A 23213-nucleotide genomic window follows, 5' to 3' on the forward strand; every position below is an offset into this window, starting at 1 on the left:
ACACACACACACACACACACACACACACACACACACACACACACACACACACACACTATTATGTATGTATAATATATAGCACTTTCAGTAGAAGCTCACTAAATTAAAGTTTAATTTCAGGCCCTTTTAAGTGAGCATTGTTTTGGTTGTTATTAAGTATTGCTGATCATTTTCCGGTATCACAATCTACACAACAAATGAACTCCATTCAGCATCAAGTCAAATGTTTATAGGTACGTGCATCATTTCAATTGTATTGTTCTCTGCAGAACAATTCAATTCTCTCCCCGTTTCCTAAGTGGATCAGCTGCCATCATGCTGGTTGATTCTGGACAGTCTTGACGTGTTGGTCCAGCCAGTGATTCCAAGATCCCTGAAATATCACTCGCAGATTTTTTGGAATTTAAGTGAGTTCAACATGTACGAAAACTAAGATGAATTCAGCCTTTGATACCTTGACCCACAATAAATATGATCACACTCGGTGTATCTTTCACAGGTGATTGAGAGGTTCATAAAAAGCACATTGTGAGTTTGTGGACTGCACATAGATTACACTCCTTCTAAGTGACTGTCATGCTGTCTGCTGAGGATGGATTGGAAATAATCTGGGCTGACATGTTGGAATGATGTCGTAGGTTTCGCCATAAATACTGATCTTGGATCCACTGCAATGATTATTATGCAGCGATATAAAAAAATCTACAAACATACAGTGAGGATATTAACTGGATATTTTAATACCAAAAATACCCAAATATAAAATGATGTCACTACATCATTGGACGCTCTGGTTTTCTATTACTGATGGATGTTGTTCCATTATTAACTGGTTGCTGAATTTGTTGATCAATAGCTGTAACTACCAATAACCACCCATCATCTCGCCTCTACTTTGTTTTAATTTACTAAAAGTTAATATCCACACCGACAAACATATAATTCAAAACCATTATATCTGACTGCTCATTTCTAATTAGCCTTCTCCCACATGGCAAATTGCTGCACTGCTCTCTGACTGGTGCCTGGTCTCATCTCCGAGTTGAGCAGTGTATTTCCAACACAGTGAGGGAGGATTAATCACTCGCATTGATTGTTTTGTCACGTTGGCCTCCTCTGCCCAGGTTTTTTAAATGGGGCTCATGTGTTTAGTGGCAACAAATGCCAGAATGAACATCTTGTCTGATTGTGCACGAGGAACAAACTAAAAACAGACTAAACGACTGGTGCTTCATTGTGACACGGAGCAACGATCACAAACACTGCCGGGGGATTCATAACTCACTGGAAAATTATGATTGTTCTGGGCCGCATCCATCAAATGAGACACCAAATGGAACCCTCTAACTGAAGATCCCACAGAAATATCATTGAATCTCTTTAAACCACTGGAGTCTATAACTAAATGATATAGCTCTAAAATGGATATTACTGGAGCAGATACTAATAAAGCTCATTGATAGTCTGTGTTTAATAGGTTTACTGGTGGCCTGGTGCCCCTTGGAACGTTGGAATGGTGAGATGAAGTCTTTCCCATTTCCTTTTGTAGTTTGAAGACACGTCTACGTTCCAGTTGTAAACAGATGTGCTCTCTCCTGAGACAAGGATTGGATTTTGGGTGATTGTTCCATCTGATTACTGGTCTTTGGGACTCCAGCTCCATGTCCTCTAATCCTTGTAATTACTGTCCCACCCATGTGGTGATAACTACATGTCCACTGTACAGCACGACTGCAAGATGAAATCAGAGAAAATAATATGGGATACATGTGTGATTGTGTGGCTTTGAACTTGAATACCCAGTTAGACTGACTGAAATGTGCATCCTTAGTACATATTTCACATTTATTCAATTTATTTAATCAATTTAATGCTTATTTATTATGATGTACAAGTGCTACCCTGATGAAAATAATCATCCCACATCATCATTGTCCATAACACGACTAACATATAACCAGGGCTCCATTTCTGCAATCAAAGGCATGTTGTACCAACTAAAAGTGTGTCTCAAGTCAGCGCCACATTATTAATTTATATTGAAATGTTGGAAATGTGCGAGTGCATGATGTCTCTGTTGGCAGGTGCATTACGTGTTGGAAATGATACTGCTACCTCAGGTCAGGCTGTGGAGGCTTTTTGTGTGAATATTAATTTACATGAAACAATTAAAAGATACATAACCAGTATCCTTTAAATTTACATTAATTACACTCACACATGCTAAAAATTAGGTGGAACAGTGATGCTCATGGGTGGGGACTCGTCGGCAAGGTGGCCACATACAAAATTCACTCACACACCCATACCTACAGACAATTTTTAGTCAGCTATTCACCCAGTGTACATGCCTTCGTATGCAGGAGAAAAGCTGCATCAACATGGGGAGAGCATGCAAACTCCACACACATTAAGCCGATGACGACCCTGAAGGTGTGTGGTCACATGGCTGACCCCTGCTAACAATCATATCCTCTGTCTTAAATGATCAAGGCAATTTAATAATCCGCTTTTTGTGGAATACCCGCCAACTTAGACCGGCACGTTGTGTCCTGAACGTTGTTCCTGCTGCTGTGGGCTGGTTCAACTATGATGCACTTTCTGCAGGGAGCACGACGACATGTTTCATAATGAAGAGCTCCTGTAGTTTCAGACGTGAGAGAATACAGTAAGAAAGGAATCAGATGTTCAGAGCAGTGGGGGGTGGTGGTGGTACTGCTGCCTCGCCACAAGGAGAACAGTGTTGGAGTTGTAAATCCTCTCAGCATGGAGTTAGTTCGGCTCGCCTGTGTTCATGTGAGTTTCCTCTTGGTGTTCAGGTTATTTCACACATTTCAAAGGCCTTCAGTATAGGCGACCTGTGGTGGGCTTTAGGGGATCCAGTAGAGTGAAATTCATGGGGCTTTATTGCCATAATTAATGTCATGTTTTCGTGAGACAAATGCAGTCGCGGAAGGCCTGGATTTAGGTACAATATTACTTATTATTGTTACTGAGAGACTGAGAGCAGCTGTGGTTGAGAATTTTACATGTAAGAAGTAAACCTGAGGAGTATTTGTAGTAACAAATCACAGGTATTATTTTGTGTTTCGTTATCAGAATTCAAGTCAGTTCAGTTGTCCTACTTGAAAGTCCCAGGACGAAAAGCACATAAAGGTCTGCCTTACTGGTTTCAGGTCTCTGGGATTAGATTTCACCTTCCATTTTTCTTGCCAGGATTAGTCAGTCATTCTAAAACATGATTTATCTTTCATGATGGGCACCATCAGATTAGCCAAAGGTACTTCTTTTGAATGATCTTTAAGCATTTTTTCCCCCAACCACACTTAAAGCTTTTGGTGGCTCGTTGCTTATTTTCCTAAAAAAAATGATTCTGCACACAACTTTCTCTTTTAGGAATAATGTTTTATTTGAATGGTTTGTTACGTCCCTGGATGTATGCTCCCACGTGTTCTGTGTGTCTGGCTGTGTTTTTTGCGTCCTGTCCCTTTTAGGTTGACTCGTGGGAGGAGTTGAGGCCTACCAGCTCCATCTGTCATTGGTCACCTCCACCTATTTAAAGAGACTTCAGATGGTCTTCGGGAGGTCCCCAGGGTCTGCTAGGCCCTTATGCTTTTGGGAGGTCCCCAGGGTCCACGGAGATCTGCATGGAGCTCCGTTGGGGATCTCAATCGTGTTTCTTGTTGCTTTGTGTGATAGACCCTTTGTTGTTAGCCTGTTAGCTGTTAGCCATTCTTTATTTGTGTTTATTGTTTGTTTATTAATAAAACCCCTTCCCAGAATGTCCTGCCTCTGCGCTTCCTTCCCCCCTCAGCAAGCGGTCGTGACAAGATGGTTTGACTTCCCCTGGTAAATGGACCAAGTAAACAGTCATCACCTTCCAGTTTAGGTCTAATATGTAGTGCAGATTTTTAAAAACAGAACAATGCTGTGTAACAAAGTCAACACATTTATATGAATGTATGAATATTTATGACATGGCAACATATTACCATCAGAGATATGACATTGGGCACAGTGCCCCCAGTCCAGAAAACCAGTGCAGAAAACTCTGACCTTTTCAAATGGGGTGAAAGCCTTCCTTGAATCATGCGCTCCGTTGGGGTATCATTAGTGAATAAAAAAAAATCTGCCTGGATGTTTTGAGACAAAGGGTTCAAAAAGAGGTGAATGATGTGACTGGCCTCTGAACTCTTGTGTCCTGCCAAACCATAAAACCATAATAAGCATTTACAAATGTGCTTTCGTATATCAGCCACTACCCTGAATCCACTGAAACCACACATGAAGGGACTGGCATGGATGGGACGTACAAGCTGTAGTCAGACGTTTACATACACTCATGAATTCTTTCAAGGACCACACGCTGCTCCCCGGGCGTCTTTCATGGCTGCCTACTGCACACAAAGGGTGATGGGTAAAAAGTAGAAGACACATTTTGTTGTGTGCACTGTGTGCTGTGCTGCAGTGTTTCACAATGACAATCACTTCACTTTTACATTATTTGCTATGATAAAGTTTTCTGGATCTGATTCAAACCAATATTTATTGGTACTTGAGCATTTGGGCCTGTATGAATAAATCTGATCCTGTGTAGATTTTTGAAAATCACAAATGTTTTTGTTTCACAATTATTTAAGATGCACGCTGAACATTCATTCCACCCCAGAAAACAATCAAAGTTCAAAGAAATCACTGAAAGTCAATATTTACCATGACATTCATGACCATGATTAGTGTATTTAAACTCATGAACATTATTATGAAGTTCCTGCAAAGATGTAAAGGCAGAGGAAGTGGGAAAAAGTAAGGATCTGAATGTCTTTTAACAAGATGAGACAACTCAACAACAGGGTTCTTGTCGTGTGATAATTACTTAATTAAAGTATTCCAGGAAAGAAAAACTGGTGAAAACTTTCTGATGTGTATGGTGAGGACAGCTTGTATGGTCTAAATTCACAGAAGAGGAACTGTAGTAGAAACAGCACAAAGAAGAAGTCGTGGTCATGACAGAAAGATGCAGTGTCCCAAGAATTAAGTTGTTTTCTGTAAATTATTATGATTATTATTATTATAATTAGTAGTAGTTGTAGTCATGCTAGTAGCAGAATGTGTGTGTTCTTGCAGCACTTTCCCCTGCCAGTAGATGTTACAATGGTCATGTTGGCAGCCTTTTCTGTATAATGTTGCGAAGAGTGTCAGTCAAATATGGTTTGCATATGACACACCCTGGAATGTTCTTTGGAAGATACAGAGGCATGAATATGTGGATGGAATGAACATGACGGTTTCCCCCATTTTCCTCAAGGCAAGGCCATGGATCAGGTCCCTAGAGGCAGTGCATATATATGTGTTCTGCTTTATGTTATAGATGGATCACTAAAGAGATCATCCTCTCCCCACAGTTAGTTGTTTTTTTTTTCCTTTGTGACCTGCCGGTATAATAAGCACTGGTTTGTTAATAGAATCCCAGAGGTTGAATTGTGTATACTGTATATAGAAAACACAAAAATACAGTGTTCTCATTTTACAGTAACAATAAATTTTTAAGGGACAATCATGGATACAAATATTTTTTAAATATTCAGTAAATATTCTATTTAGTTTGCTGAATTGAGGGACTGAACACATTGTCCTTTGATAATGTCCCTTTCACCCTTTTTGCAAATAGGAAACAAATGTTATGGTAGGACAGTGGTATGGTCAGCTCAGGAAATTGTATGTCACTGAAAAAATTCCAACACAACCACAGAAACACAATATAACCATACAGCATGGCACACTGGTGGAAACATTAATTTTGTTCATTTGAATTAGTCATTGGACTTGATGACCAGTGATGATGATTTGAGGACACTGATCTGTGTGGTCATATAAATTCAAATGCTATATTTGTCAGTGTAGCCCCGTGGCTAAATTTACAGTGCATGCCACAAAAAATGTATGGACTATCCACCATTTATACATGAATGAGTTTGGAATGTTCCAAGACCCATTTCCCTACATTCTATAAAAGTGCAGTGTGGACACAGCTGGCGAGGAGCTGGCCAACTGAGACCATATGCTACAACATAAGCTTTACATTTCAGGCCATGCTGTTACATAAACACACCACACACCACATCTCTTCAGAGACCACTTATTTGCTCCATCAGTCAAGACAAAAGATGTTTTGAGATTCCTAAAACCATAATCATTCATTAATTAATAAAAGATTATAAAAAGATAAAGATTTTAGTTTCCTTAGTAAGACTTATAATGGAGAGAACTCATCACCCTTAGGGACTGGTGGGCAACCATGAAAGGCTCCTGGGGAGCAGTGTGTGGGGATGGTACCTTGCTCAAGGGAACCTCAGTGGCTCCTTGGTGGTTCAGGATTTCAACCCATAACCCATTGGTTACAAGACAACTGTCTTAGCGCTAGCCCAACACTGCCCCATGACAAGAAAATGTAAAAGTGAATTAGGGTGGTAGTTGCCTAGTGGGTAACACACTCGCCTATGAACCAGAAGACCCAGGTTCAAATCCCGCTTACTACCATTGTGTTCCTGAGCAAGACACTTAACCCTAAATTGCTCCAGGGGGACTGTCCCTGTAAATACTGATTGTAAGTAAATGTAAATGTAATTGGTTGTAACATGTGACACATGACAGCACAGCACCCAGTGCACACAGTGAAATGTGTCCTCTGTATTTCACCATTCCCTGAGTCATGAAAGGCACCTGGAGAGCAGTGTGTTGGGATGGTACTTTGCTAAGTAGCACCTGGGTGGTTCGGGATTTAAACCAGCAACCTTACCTGCTAGGCAAACCACTGCCCCAGAAACTTAGTACCATTTTTTGGTGTGTAATTACATTTGTCAATCAGAACATGATCATTAATTTGTTTTTATAAAAAATAAAATGGGAGGAGACAGTTTTCATGCATGCTACTTACATATTCTGCATGATTTAAATCCATGCACAAAGATCATGTTTTGCCATGGTGATGGGACAGGGTAGGGAGAATGGATGCTTTCATACTACTTACAGTGGACAGGGGATTTACTTAGAGCAATTCATATAATACAGGACAGGGTACATGGACAAACAATGACCTGATGCCCCCCAGAGTCAGAACTTTCTTTTTAAATGTAATTCTTTATGTAAGTCCTGAGGACACCTTTGACCCTACACTAGTAAACCCAATTCAAAGCCTGGTTTGAAAATAATGTCCCTAATGTCATTTTTATAGAATCTCAAAACTGACATTAACTGGCATGAAAGTTGTATAAACGTTGAGTGCAAATGTGAAATCGGCCACTTACGATCGCTTTGGCTGTAAATGTGTGACTTGTGGGAAAACAGTCACCCACTGTGTCAACAAATGTTGAGAATGTGACAATGTGTTGCTGAGTCACAGACCCTGACAGGGAGACAGCATTTCAGATGCCTCCTTCCTGCGAAACTCACCTTGCGAAGCACCGATCCCCATAGAGCAGATGCCAGATCTTTCCTCTGGCTCCAGACAAAATTGAAATTCTGCTGTTTGCTGACATCTTGACTGACTGTGAAAATGTCTTCATTCCATAGTGCTAGAAAGCCCTTTTCTGCTTATGATCTTCAAATATGGCCCAAATGGTACTAGTTGTAGAGGGCAGGATGAAGACAAGGGTAATAAAGATCAAAGATATCATTACAGAAATGTCAGTCTTCTGAAAGACTTGTCTTAAATCTAACATGAAAAGAAAAACAATAGGGAGCTGTACCTGGCAAGAGACAAGAGGAGTGTTTTTGCAGTCCAGCCTTCTTTGCACTGCTTGACAATTCTTGATCCTGTAAGGCCGTGATAGGATGAAAAACTGTTTGATGTTTTCCTTTTTGGTTCAAGAACCAAAGAACAAAGAAAATGATGATGTGAAGAAGGTTCTTATGTTTGGTTCATTTGCGTTTAACTGGAAACCAATTGAATATTAATAATTTGTAACACCTCAGAAGTGTGAAATCAGCACAGTACTCAGGCCACAGGCAATTTGAATGACACACACACACACACACACACACACACACACACACACACACACACACACTAACCTTATTTCCAAGAAACATTTGGCCATACTTTTGTTACACAAAAATAGGTTAGTGATTTTTTTTCTGACAATTTGTTGTCACTCAGTGTTAGAATTAAAGCACAAATAAACTAGCTGCTTGTTTCATGTTGTAACAGCCATGGTGATGAGAACAGGGAATGGCACAGATTAAGGAAATTTATGAAGACAAAAATTCTCCAAAAAAGAGGGCAGTAAAGCTACTAGCAGGTGATTGTGTTAACGCCAGTGAATGTTGCTGCAATATGTGCAACAAGTTGCAAAACTACAGTGTTGCATGGAGGAAGCCACAAAAAAAGGAAATACAATTTTGCCCTCTTTTACGGTTCACATGATCATAGGTTTGAAGACATTAATGCATTCATGTATACATTCATATGCAGAAGGAAGTGCTTAAAAACAGTCAACATTTCATTCTATTATTAATGTCTGCCTTTCTGTGATTCTGTATCAATTGTAAAGTTTTCTTCTCTGCAAATGCTTGGCACAGCTTGAAGTGGCCATACTTTGCTGGTGGGTGTACAGTGTGATTAAGAGAGAAGCGCATGGTTTACTGCTAATTAAAGGTCATATTCAGGAAGCCCCCTGTCAGCTCATGGTTGCCGGCAATTGTCTGTTTTGCTGGCCTGGTTGCGATGGCACAGTACATGTGGACAAGCTAGAAAGCAAATGAGTCTGTTTTGGGAAAGATAAGCAGAACCTGATCAGAAGAATGGGCTTAAATTGATCTAAGCTGATGTGCAGGACTTAACAGCTAATGTAAACTATTGGTAATTTACAGCCATTTCTATACAGAAAACTGGACTAAAGGTTTCTAAAGGGTTCACAAACTTATGTATATGGGGACTTGCCTGGAACATACACAGACAGATGGACAGAGACATGAGTAAAGCCATTACTGGAGGTTGCAGGGCAACAGGCTGTTGAACTCAGAAGATCTAGGGTCTGTTGGGTGAGTAAATAACACCAGAATTTCAATGAATCTTTGCAGAAAAAATGCTGCTGAAAAGCTGTGTGCCTCATCGGCTCAGTTCTTGAGGTGAAAATACATTATTAAACAGGGCAAATTTTGAAAAAAGTCAGTGTGCTATTTTTGGGGGTCTCGGAAGAACTAACCCAGTCTGCTGTGGACAGAAGAAGTCAGACAACATATGGATGGTTTCTGAATTGATTAATTTAAAGAAAGTTGAAGCTAAAGTTTTGCTAGTTAAATCCAGAAATTCATGCAACTTTTTATTCCTGAGTTGTTGCTAAAAATCATTTTAATTTGATCAATAAATGTGCATCTACAGAATATAAGCAAAGGACATTACGGGCTCCTCTTTGGGCATTAGAATCTCAAAACAGTCCGGCTCGCTCTAAGGGATCGCTTGTGAATAGCTCTCACCCGCACAGACAAGCAAAAATAGTTACACTGCCTTTCAGCCTCAGAGGACATTTTCTGGCAGCAGCATTGGTGAGCTGGTTGGAGTGACATTTTCAGTATGAGACACTCTGGGTTTGTTTCAATTTGTGGGACTCTTCTGAGTGTCCGGGCCACCGGGCCACCAGAAACTGGAATGACGCCGCAGCCAGGACAATAGCCAGAATAAAACGGCGGAGACGAGAGGCCACAGGTGCAAACTCATTCGTCGACTAACCCTCATGCTTGTTGTAAGCCATTCATGCTCTGACCCTGCCTCAAGCTGACTACGATTCCTGTGCCATCTCTGATACTGCATACACCCCCGAGACCAACCGAGCCCATTGACCACCATTACAGCCAGTATCACTACACAGAGGTCGGTACAGTGTTTTCTCTCGCGACTGCTTCCTCCCTTCCTGCCACAGAGAGGAGTCAGAACTACTGCGCCCCGCTCACCCTCCCTAGCGGCAGCATGTCCACAACCTAAGCATTTACAACCCGAACCTCCAAAGCCAGCCACTAGTGCGCCCCACACCCTTGATTGTGATACTCAGAATTGTAGAAGGTTTGGTTTTAGTGGAACATATTCTTCAAATCCTGCCTTTGTGTACTGTTAAATTATGTCGTGGCCTATGGGTGTAGCTCCTCTAGCTGTAGGACTAGCCTATAGCTCTTGTCAAGTGTTGTCTTCTAGATAGATAGATAGATAGATAGATACGTGGCCTAGCAGGTAAGGAAACAGGCCCCTAATCGTAAGGTTTCCGGTTTGAATCCTGAACCACCAAGGTGCCATTGTGATTCCACTGAGCAAAGCACCGTCCCCACACACTGCCTTTCATGGCTGCCCGCTGCTCACCAAGGGTGATGGGTTAAAAGCACAGGACACATTTTGTTGTTATGCACTGGGTCCAATGGTGCGTCACATTAGTGACAACGAATTAATTTCACAAAAATATTGCACAACAGTTATTGTGTCTGAATACAACACAGGATAATGTAACTTTTCCTAAATTACGTTTATCATGTAGGATGTGATTTTGCTGAAACAATAATGCAGGTGGAAACTGCATTGGAACAAGTAGCATGTCTGTGTGGGACTATCATCTAAATCTCTGTTTTATGGTATACAAGACCAGTTAGACCATGAACAATATCATAAAATGAACGCTTATCCTCTCAATAGACCCAGAGTATAACTGAAAAAACATTTTCATTTTTGAACGTTTCGAGTGCTGTACTTAAAGGTCATTTAAAATTACAGCATTTATCAGTTAAGTGTTTTGGTCAGGGACACAATGGTAGTAGGTGGGGGTTGTACCTGTGACTTTGTGGTTTTCTGATTCAAAGGCAAGTGTGTGTTCTACTACCAGAGAAGTAAAGTGAAAGTGAAGGGATAGTCATTGTGAAACACAACACAGCACACGGTGCACACAAAGAAATGTGTCCTCTTCTTTTAACCATCACCCTTGGTGAGCAGTGAGCAACCACGACAGTCGCCCGGGGAGCGGTGTGTGGGGACGGTGCTTTGCTCAGTGGCACCTTGGCGGATCAGCCCCTCAACCCAGGTAAATCCATTGCCATTCACCTACCTTAGCATTGCCTGTACAAACTTAATCATTTCCAAGCTTGATTGCAGATTGTACTAAGGCTTATCTTGTCTCAATGTTGTGGCAGGCCTATATGTTACAGTGGCAATAAATAAGTAAGGCAATTTAAGGAATAACAACTAATAAAGACTCAATTTTTTATGAATACGTCTGGTTTTAAAATGCACATTTCAGTATTTCCTTTAATACCTGTTCCTCTTCTGTGGAGTTTTAAATGTAGCTCAATGAATAACATAAATTGCCATTTTTATTGTCACGTGGGAAAGCTTGTACAGGTCACTCTAGTTCAACTGAAGCTGCTTACATTAGCTCACTAGATCATATATTTTTTGTAACATTTAAATATTCCCCACCCGTATTTAGATGATTAGATTAGATTAGATTCAACTTTATTGTCATTACACATATACAAGTACAGGGCAACCAAATGCAGTCTAACCAGAAGGTCTAGGTCTAACCAGAAGTGCAATAAGCAGCAAGTGCAGGATAAAGGTCAAATAAGTTATATATATATACATAAGGTGATATGTACAGGACATGGATAAATATGAATAAATGTATAAAAAAAGTGTATAGTCAGAATTCTACGTACAATGTAGTGCAATGATTATGTGCAAAAATGTGCAAGATTAGGTAGTACGGTGGTTATCAGGAGTGTAGGGGGGGCACAGGAGTTCAGCAAGGAGACAGCTCTGTAAAAAAAACTGTTCCTAAGTCTGCTGGTTCTTGTCCGTGGTAGCCTGAAGCGTCTGCCCGAAGGCAGGAAAGAAAACAGTCCTATCTACTATCTTTAATTCAAACTTCAACAATAATGGAGATGGCTGCTAATCTAGATACTGGAATATAATTTTTTTTAAATTGCAGTTTGATCCACATGCTTTCCATCTCCCTCTCTGTTAGAATAGAAAAGCAGATCCAATCCCAGTGCAACTTTATTTATAGAGCACTTTACAACCACAAGTGAACCAAAGTGCTGTATACAGGACCAAAGTAAAAGACAATATACAAAAGACATACTCACAAAGATTAAAAACATACAAAAAATAAATAATAAGATGTTAAATGAATAAGAACATCCATAAAAGCTAATACGGCATCCATAAAAAAATACGGCATCACTGAAACTCACAGAGCACTTCTTGCCGATTCGTTTGGTGCAGCGCAAAATTGCTCTTCAGAGTGCAGTATTCAGACTGAAGCCATCTCTAATCTGTGCTCATATGTGGACGGTGAGGAGCCTAGCAGCCAATCACAACACATCCGGCTTAACTCACCATAAACTGGCTGGCATTTGTGACTGACCAGAGGATTTGTATTGAAACAGACTTGTACGGCTGGCCTCATGCTAGAAAAGCTTAATATTTTTTTAACTTTCCGCAGCAAGTAATGCTAAGCACCTGACCCATAATTCAGTCTGATAGAACATGACGTCGCCCCATTTAAAGTGGGGCGTGAAAATATTCTTTGACAAATGGGGAGAAAAAATTTTTGAAAACCACTGAGCTAGCCTATGTAAAGGGAGAGCATGCTGCTTGGACACCTAGCAGGGACATGGTTCATTTCAACACTACACCTCACCAAGGTTAATTAATGGCATCATACCACTGCATTCCACTTACATCTTGCCCTGCCTGTCTGATGTGTGTCCATGCAGGGAGCATCACCAGTGCCTGCACAACATCTAGGGTGTCAACCCTGCAAAGTGTACCTGGGATTCATGAAGAGCCATGACCTGAGGTTCTGGATTAGTCAAAGGGTTCAAGTGACCCCGGGAAAGGAAGCATGTCCAGTTCCTGTCCAATTCTCAGTCTTTAGCCAACCATTGGTTTGGTGATTTATCTAATTTCGACATGATAAGATATGCAAAAAATTATATACTGTGGACCAGCTCTGCAGCAGAGGAAATCAAGCTGAGACAGAGAATAAATTATAATTCACAGTTAGTTTTAAATTATTTTAAGGAGCCAAGATTTCAGGTGATGTTTTTTATGGTTTAGAATTAATGAACTTTGTTTATAGATGAAAATAATTGAGATTATAGGTTGCGTAGTAGGTTGCATTAGTTGCATTAGTTTTGACTACCATATAGTCACAATCAGTACTGATTGTAAGTAATTCTGGATAAGAGCGTCTGATAAATGCCATAATGTAATGTAAATGTTCATCTAGATGATCGTCTGAGACCAGACAACCTGTTCAGCTGCAGCAAGAACCGGTTTGCATAGACAAACTGTCAAAAACCTCATTGTCCTTATTGGGGTCTGGACTGACTGCAGTTTGTTGTCTGGCATGTTGGAGAGGCATTCTATTCACATCATCTCATGCAACATGATTGTACACGGCCCCATATTGCAAGGATCTGTACTAGTGCTGCACGATTAATCTAATCGCAATCGTAATCGCGATGTCAGTCTGTGCGATTACATGAACGCAAAATGCTGCGATTTAAATGATTAGTATATGGACTGGATCGGCAACATATCCGATCCATTCTCTCATTCTCTCAAAGTTTGTGAGCTGACTGAAGTATCACTTCAGTCGGATGTGACATGTTTGGTCACATGACTATCGATTCTGAGACATATGTTTAGACGCCGCATGACGCGCTGCATCGTACGTCAACGTCGCCGCCATATTGCGATAGGCTCTGCTGTGGAGTGACGCATATACATGTCTATGGAGAGAAGTGCATAAAAATGCCTCACTCTTGTGCTGCTTGGGGCTGTACAAACCGCTGTACGCTCCAAACCAGATCCCGGGGGATTACATTTCATAGGTAAGGCTGGACAATTGTTTTTAATATATTTGGCCATTCTAAAATCCCGTTTTATAAGTCTTAACCTTAGCTAAGCTAGGCTAAGCTAGCGAAGCTATGCATTCCTGTGTTCAAGTCAGCCTCCAAACAACATTTTGGCTAAACGTAGGCATTAACTATTTAGACTGTTCTTAGCTGTTTAGTATACTTTTCTCAAACTTTTTTCAAAACAATTGTTTCCTAATGAAATTCACCTCAGTTTACAAATCTTAACCTTAGCTAAGCTAGCAAAGCTATGCATCCCTGTGTTCAAGTCAGCCTCCAAACAACGTTTTGGTTAAACGTAAGAACTAAAATACGGGATTTTATAATGGCCAAATATCATCAAAACAGTTGTTTAGCCTTACCAGGGTTTGTCGTTCGACAGTAATGCAGAGTTTTGTTTGTGATTATTTCATTTTGTAGAATATTGTATTTTAAAAGCACTGGGCATTTCAAGTTGTTATAAGTAGTTTGTATGTTTCACTTTGAAATTTAAACATTTCACTATTAGTATGCGACTTTTCATTGATATACAAGCAAGTGTCCTTTATCATATCGCAATCGCAATATTGATCTCAATAATCGCAATATGTCTTTTTCCCCAAATCGTGCAGCCCTAATCTGTACACAATTCCTGGGAGCTGAAAACATTCCAGTTCTTGCATGGCCAGCAGACTCACCATATACCGCTATAACCACATATTTCAGTATCGTCGTACAGTGCAATCGTCTGCCGCTGCTTCTGTTTGTTTTTCTCCGAGACACTGAATCAAGCACCCAGACTACTGGCAGACCCCAGTGAAGAGACAAGCAAATAAATCCTGGTTCCTGACAACTGCTAAACAAGGACATACCATGAAACAAACCAGAGGATCACCACAGCCACCACCACCATTACAACTACAGCTTCAGGGATCTTCAAATGGACCAGTAACATCATTGTGGACACGTAATCTAGGCCATGACACTGTCCCTCTCTGTATCACTCCTTCCCAAGGTTTCTTCCTTTCTTCTTTTTCTCTCTCCTAGAGTTTTTTTGTGTGGAGTTTTTCCTTGTGTGCAGAAGGGTCAAGTGTGGGGGGTGTCAACTGTAGGGCCTGTCAAAGCCCATTGAGACATACTGTATGTGATAAATGTTGTTGTTGTTGTCACCAGACATGTCACCTATTGAGCATGTTTGGGAAGCTCTGGATCGGTGTATACGACAGTGTGTTCCGGTTCCTGACAATATTCAGCAACTTCACACAGGCATTAAAGAGGATGGACCACAGGCCACAATCTGATCAACTCTGTGCACGAAGATGTGTTGAACTGCGTGAGGCAAATGGTACCACACCAGATACTGGCTGGTTTTCTGACACCCCCCCAGAAAGGGTTTCTGAAGGGTAATGTAATAATTATGGATGAGCTTCATAAAGAATAAACACAGACTCATATGTACTCATATGTGCCTTCAAGGCAGCATCTTGCAGATGTTTAGGAATCAAGGGGTTTTATGGCTTCTGGAAAGTTACCAGTCAGCTTGTTTGGAGTCATAAACAAACAGGCCATGCACTCCTTATCCCATACCCCCCTCTTTGGTCTGGTGCAGCAGTCAACTTACTGAATGTCAACAGGCCACTGGTCTGAGTTGATTGACAGATGGTGAGAAGAAAGGGCTTCAGCCTTTTCCAAGATTTCCAGATGTAGCATGACCTTAGCAATTTCAGGCTGTAGACATTTGATTTCCTTGTTGGTCCAAACAAACCTCAGCGTTACATTCAAGAACATCAATGTAAATATATTTTGCTGCTTGCATGTTCACTGATGAACGCAGATTAAAAGCTGCAAATTTTCCACCAATAAATATTTCAGTTGCTGCCTGATTATGAGCACATACATGTTCCACAACAACGTCAACAAATTCTAACTGCTGGAAAAAAATCAAACATTTTTTAATTAAAGTAAGGTGCGTTGTTGCAGTGACCGAAAAACTAAAATCAGTGGTGCATTATCATGCTGTGCATTATCATGTGTTCATTTTGCTGTTATAATTAGGTGAAACAGTGGTTCATGTCCTCTGCAGAAGAATGCTATGGTTTCCCAGGTAAACGTGCCAGTATGAAAGCAATGTGCCTTTTGAGGTGACATGCCATTCAAATTGGCTTCTTAAACATTTCACCAAAAACCGTACCTTAACACATAACAGACAAGGTTGGGACATGTTAACCTGAGCGTGCGGGGAAAGTCATGTTTGCTTTGTTCTGGAAATGCCATAGTTATTGGCTGATGCCTATGACCTTAACTGACAGATAACAACTGGTAGTTAAATCCTTACATTAAATCTATATAACTATAGATTAAAAAATAAATAATACACTGCATTTCATCAATGTGTCGTTTCAAACATGAAACATGAATTTTTATTTGTGATTCAATCTTCATCTTAAGACACAGTTGAGTTGTCCTGGTGAAAAGATCTCTATCCAGTCCCTCTAGGATTTCACTATAAACTTTTGGGATTGTTGCGATGTAATAGTTCAAATAGTTCAAAATTGAAATTCTGCCATTAAATAATGCTTATTTAACTGAATGCTCAGGTACACTTTTTCCAACAAGGTCCTTCTGAAATGCAACTTTTCCAACAAGGTGCTTCTTTCCCTCTATCCTGACTAGTCTCCCTGTTCCTGCAGCTGATAAACTTCCCCACAGCATGATGCTGCCACCACACTGCTGATTTACTGTAGGGATGGTATTGTTCTGAGAATAAGCGGTGCTTGGTTTCCTCCAAACGTGATACCTGGTATTCACACCAAAAAGTTCAATCTTTCTCTTGGTCTTATCAGACCAGAGAACTTTTTTCGCATGGTCTGAGAGTCCTTCAGGTGCCTTTTGGCAAACTACAGGTGGGCTGCAATGTGCCTTTTTCTATGGAGTGGCTTTGGTCACCTTCTCACCCGATCACTCAGTTTAGGTGACTGGCCAGCTATAGGAAGAGATCTGGTGGTTTTGAACTTCTTCCACTTATGAATGGATACAGGCAACTGTATCAGATTGTGGAGACCTTCAAGTTCCTGGGCACCACCATTTCCCAGGACCTGAAGTGGGAGACCAGCATCTCCCCCATCCTCAAAAAGACCCAGCAGAGGATGTACTTCCTGGAGCAACTGGGGAAGTACAGTCTTCCACAGGAGCTGCTGATCCAGTTCTACACTGCGGTCATTGAGTCTGTCCTGTGCTCCTCCATCACCGCCTGGTATGGGGCAGCCACTAAACAGGACAGGATCAGACTGCAGAGGACTGTACGGTCAGCAGAAAGGTGCCCCCCCGCCCTCCATTCAGGACCTGTACCTCTCCAGATCCAGGAAAAGGGCAGGGAAAATTATCTCAGACCCCTCACACCCTGGTCACAGACTCTTTGACCTGCTGCCCTCTGGCAGACGTTATAGAAGCCTGCAGACCAGGACCAGCCGACACAGGAACAGTTTCTTCCCCCTCGCCATCTCCCTCCTAAACAGCTGATACTGTAAATCACCTCCATCATTGCACAATGCACTTTATGTTCACTTGTATATAAGATTTATTTATTTATTTATGCCTATTTATTCATAAAAAAGTAGATATAGTTATTTATAAATCACAAACATATCCACAACTTGGACAATAACACCACATCCTTCCACATTGTACTTGAGAGACACCATCTACCGGAATCAAATTCCTTGTATGTGCTTGCACTTACTTGGCCAATAAATACGATTCTTATTCTGATTCTGAAACATCTCAAGGATGATCAGGGCATACAGGAGGCACCTGAGCTCAATTTTGAGCTTCATGGCAAAGACTGTGAATACTTATGATTTCTGTTTTGTTTTTTTTTTATGAATTTGCCAAAACCCCAAGTAAACTTTTTTCACATTGTAATTATGAAGTGTTGTGAGGAAAAAATGAATTTAAATTCATTTTGGAATAAGGCTGTAACATAACAAAATGAGGTGAATAAATGATGTGCTGTGAATACCTTCCAAATGCATCGTACCTTCATTTTTAACAGTGTTGCTGAAAGGCCTTCACTTCAAAGAAAGGCTTGCTAGACTAAGAAGGAAGGGAAATATTTCCAAACCCAAGACGTTGGCCGGTGCAACCAAAACGTAAACGCATCCCCTGACTGCTCATTTACTACAGGCAGTGGTGGCATAGCGGTTAAGGAAGCAGCCCCATAATCAGAAGGTTGCCGGTTCGAATCCCGATCTGCCAAGGTGCCACTGAGGTGCCATCGAGCAAAGCACCGTCGCCAAACACGGAGGCTCCCGGGCGCCTGTCATGGCTGCCCACTGCTCACTCAGGGTGATGGGTTAAATGCAGAGGACAAATTGCACCGTGTGCTGTGCTGCTGTGTATCACATGTGACAATCACTTCACTTTAAAAAAACTTTACCTGGTGGAACAACATGCATTATAGGGCAATGTCAGATGAATGTAGTCATAATTATGATGTGAATATGACTGTGTCACGGCCAACGTACCACTTCCAGCCCACCAGAGGGGGCAGCTGGGGAGACAGTGACCAGGAAGCCTCCGGGACCATTCTCAAGCCAGACTAGAGCTGTAATACTCGGATCCTTTTTAGGATTCGGCTCCCTCTGAGTCACTCACTAAACTGATCCGGGTGTGTGAGTCACTTGAGTCAGTATTGCCAAATCGACAGCTGTGAGTCAACTGAAGCGGTTGAATAGTCTTTTAAAAGAAAGTAAAATGCCTTGTGATGAGAATGAATCACTTTCAAATAAAACAAGACAATAAGACAAGGCTACCTCATTGACAAAGGTTTATTTAAACACACGAAAAAAGGAATAATACAAAACTTAAACACACATAGGCATAACGACAATTCGAACAAAAAGGCAAAATGTGCAAATTAGGAATAAATATGCAAACTAAGAACTGCAGTTGAAATAAAATGCAAATCCTTTCATAAAATATAAAATGGTAAAGATAAAAACACCAAACGAATGCAGAAAACAAGCTAAATGTGCAAAATCAGTAGTTGGCCAAATAAAATGCTACATGCAAATGCAGCATTTGCAAATGTCTTTCAGCATAGTATGAAATGTGTTAAGTATAAGAACAACAACAAATGGGGGAAAAGGGCAAAATGTGCAAAGTGCTGAGCATTTAGTAATTAAATATTAAATACCAATTGGAGTAAACAAGCAACATGTGCAACTGAAACCAAGATTAAGAAATGCCTAAATAAGTACTGGAAATAAGTAACTATATACAAAGTCCTATGCAATTGCTTTATAGATTAGCATTTAAAAATACCAGCTCTTGTACTTTTGAAGTGCTGAGGCTGCTTCTCCTGTCTGAGATGATTTGTCCAGTTTTGGAGAAAATCCGCTCTGATGCCACAGAGGTGGCCACAATGCAGAGCCTTGTCTTCATGACTGTGCACATGTTCATTTAGACGAGTGACCTAATCACCTAATGTGAGAAAATTAAGAACACAAGAATCAGACAGTGTGCTTTGGTTTCTCACGATCAGGTTGATCTTGTGCGCAAAACAACCAACGTGTTTGCATTTCAGCACATCCCTAACAGCCTTGACAATGTTGCTTGCATTGTCCGTAACATGCCACAAGTTTGTCTTCAATACCCCACTCCAGGACAACACGTCTCAGTTCGTAAGCAAGGTTTTCTGACGTGTGTTGGTCATTCATCACAAAGCAGTCCAATAAGTTGGATTCCAGTTTGAAATCAAGAATATAATGGCAGGTGACTGACATGAAACTGGTTGTGGTGCGAGAAGTCCAGAAGTCTGTGGTGAGGCAAACAGCAGGGGCAGTTTGGATCGCCTGTTTGACGTCTGCTTTGACCCTCTGATATAAGTTGGGCAGCAATCGTTTTGAAATTGTTATCCTACTGGGAAGGACATATGAAGGCTCTAGTGCTTGTGTAAAAGCTCTGAAGCCCTTATCTTCAACCATAGAAAATGGCTGGAAGTCGATTGCGATCATTTTCGTCGACTTTATTCTGCTGTAGTGGCTGAATGGGACGTTTGTGTTGGCCGCCTTCTAGTAACCTGTGGTGCTGGTGGAGTAGCTATTGTAGTTGGACCTACAGCAGTGGTGGCACCTGTCCCTGAAACTCCGCTAGTTGATGCCACAGAGCCAGATGTTGCTTCTGCTACTGTGCCTTCCCCGCGGGCATGTTCCAAAAGTGCAGTGGGGTGTTTATTTTTTTTTAAATGCCTCCGCATGTTGGATGTGCTGCCTCCATGGATTGATATCATATTCTTGCAAATTTTGCCTGTGTTGGATTTACCTTGTCAAAATGCATCCAAACATTACTTTTCACGCGACTGCTCATGTTCAACAATGAAACAATGAAATCCTTAGATTTGCTGCTTTCGCCTTCTCTTGTCACTTCCCTCTGAGGTTTTCTGCGAATCTTATGGGGGATGGGGTACAGGGAGGATGGGGGATGACGCCTTACCTGTAAGATTGGTCAATTATCTGGGTTAAAGGTGAGGGGCCGGTCAAATTACCATGACAACCTGACCCAGCCTACATACACTCACACAAGTTAGTGAGAGAAATGACCAAGATAATCAAACCTAAAGCCCAAAGGCATGATTTAGGGTAATATAAGACCAACAAGATAATGTGGGTCTAATAATTATTTTTATAATCGTTTAAATGTTGAGTCTTATAAGGGGCAGTGGTGGCCTAGTGGTTAAGGAAGCGGCCCCGTAATCAGAAGGTTGCTGGTTCGATTCCCGATCTGCCAAGGTACCACTGAGGTGCCACTGAGCAAAGCACCGTCCCCACACACTGCTTCCCGGGCGCCTGTCATGGCTGCCCACTGCTCACTCAGGGTGATGGGTTAAATGCAGAGGACAAATTTCACTGTGTGCACTGTGTGCTGTGTATCACGTGTGACAATCACTTCACTTCATAATTAGCCTATAATTTATATCATTCCAGACGGTGTTCCGGACCACCACCAAAATGTAATCGACTTTTCACTGTCCTAATACCCACATAGTCCAAAAATTTCATCCAAACCCATGCAGTACTTTTCGAGTTATTTTGCACACAGACTGACAAAAAAAATCTTCTGTGGATATAGCCCAAATAAAACGTATGCATGAATCATTGGGCTGTTATTTTTAATAGGTTTTTTTCATCAGACATTGTGGTTGTGGGGTGTGCATATTTTGAACGTGAAATAAAGGCAGTGTGGTCAAATGAAGGATTGGGCTACATTCTTTCGGTTAATGAAGTCTAATCAGTGACGAGTGTGTGAACAACTCTGTGGAACTCATGTGCTTTGCGCTGCGGCTGGTCTGAATTCCCCTTCCGCTCATATGACCGATTCAGCTGTATTTGATCGGTGGATTCACTCATTACTGTTGTTCAGGGAGCACTATCCCACTCAGGTGAGTGATAAACCTGCTTGTTTGAGCGGTTCAGATTCGGCTTCATGTTTTCGGCTGTGGAGGAACCGGTGGATTCACTCATGACAATGTGTTTCAGGAGCGCTAACCCGCTCTCTGATCCGGGTGCGTGAGTCACTTGAGTCAGTATTAGGCTGTAAAGTAGGGCTGCAACTAAGGATTATTTTAATAATCGATTAATCTTTTTGATTAATCGTAGAATCTGATAATAAAAAAACAAACAAACAAGAAAAGCATTCATTTCCAACCCTTTATTCAAAAACAGAACCAAAATATTTAGAAAGTGCACAAACATGTTGCTCATTGAGCTGTTATAATAATAATAAAATTAAAATGGACTAACACAAAAAACATACACATGTATGCTTTACATCTGCCAAATATACTTTTTTTAAATAAAGTGCCACCTGAGCTGCCAGAACGATAAATAATTTATAAAAAAAATAAAGAACAATACAAATCAGAAAATTTAACAGGATTTGTTTGAATGTCAGAACTTGTTCTCTACACTACACTGCAGATGCACACACTTGCAGACGCACACTCTCACAAACTCACACTGACACACACACAAACACACTGCAGAAAATGCTTTTCTAAAAAAACTACTACTTAGTAGTAGTTTTGTCCTGATTTCAGTCCAAATCTCTAAAAAAAATCAAGATACATTTACTAGACACATGAAATAGCATAAGAAATTGTCTTGTTTTCTGAAAAAACATTAAGTGATTGTTTGCTTAAAACAAGCAAAATTATCTGCAAATGGGGTAAGAAAATTAATCTTAATGAGATATAATCTCAAACAGAAGTTTTAAGCATCACTTAATTTTCTCATGCCATTTTTCTTGTCTAGTAATCTTGATTTAAGATTTTTTTAGATATTTGGACTGGAAACGAGACAAAATTACTAGGTAAGAAAAGCTTTTTTTGCAGTGTCCAAAAAAGGCTAGTGAATAAAAAATGTCTTTAGTCTTTTAATGCAAAGTAACTATAGCACCCCTGCTTTACTACGTTTATTAACAAGCTAACGCTAACTTGCTTGTCAAGCTGGATGACGGATAAACATTTACATTTACAGCATTTATCAGACGCCCTTATCCAGAGCGACAATCAGTAGTTACAAGGACAGTCCCCCCTGGAGCAACTTAGGGTTGAGTGTCTTGCTCAGGGACACAATAGGCGAGTGTGTTACCCACTAGGCTACTAGTACCCTCCACACCTGTAGGTGGCGCTGTAAGTCCCCGTCTAGTTCTCCTCCGCGGTGAGTTAAACACCAGCACCAGGGACATTACGTTCCTCACTTCAAAACGGAACAAAAGTAGGATTCTGTAGCGACTTACCCTGCTGCTGAACTCCCTTCTTCCTCCTCAAACACTCCAACATGTTTGCGTTTCAGGTGCTGGATCATTGCCGTGGTGCTCCCGTGTCATGCCATGTCGCTTTTGCATATTTTCTGTCTTCTACCTCCGCTTGTTTTTTTTTTGCTCCGCGCTGTCTATTAGGCGCCAAACTCTGCTAGTATCTGTGCGTGAGAGAGACCGAGTGTGTTCACTCCGCTCCGCGCTCAAATAAAGTTTTTTTTTTTAATAATCAAACGTCTCCGCGTCGCGCGACAACGAATCGATTAAGAAATTCGTTGCCAACTCTTTTAGTAATCGATTTTTATCGTTGTTGGAGCCCTACTGTTAAGGAAGGTAACCGGTGGATTCACTCGTGACTCTGGTCTGTGAGCGATTCAGATTCGCCTGCAGGGCTGTTTTCGGCTCTGACTGACACAAGGAATCTACTAGGAGGATTCAACTTTGCGGGACGTTTGTAGGTTTGTAGGATAGACCTCATTTTTAAGTGTGGTCGTGCAAAGTAACTGGAAGTTATG

General features: G+C 41.0%; 1 long non-coding RNA gene across 1 annotated transcript; it reads right to left on the reverse strand.

Annotated features, from left to right (window-relative positions):
- Positions 1-3696: 3696 nt before the first annotated feature.
- On the reverse strand, positions 3697-22718 carry LOC114800181 (uncharacterized). The gene is made up of 4 exons (XR_003751343.1): positions 22678-22718; positions 7749-7815; positions 7453-7623; positions 3697-4201 (listed from the first exon to the last, which is right to left on the reverse strand). It is a non-coding gene; the product is annotated as an uncharacterized LOC114800181 (long non-coding RNA).
- Between the last annotated feature and the right edge of the window lie 495 nt (positions 22719-23213).

The sequence above is a fragment of the Denticeps clupeoides genome, chromosome 1 (assembly GCF_900700375.1).
Source record: "Denticeps clupeoides chromosome 1, fDenClu1.1, whole genome shotgun sequence".
Taxonomy (NCBI): Eukaryota; Metazoa; Chordata; class Actinopteri; order Clupeiformes; family Denticipitidae; genus Denticeps; species Denticeps clupeoides.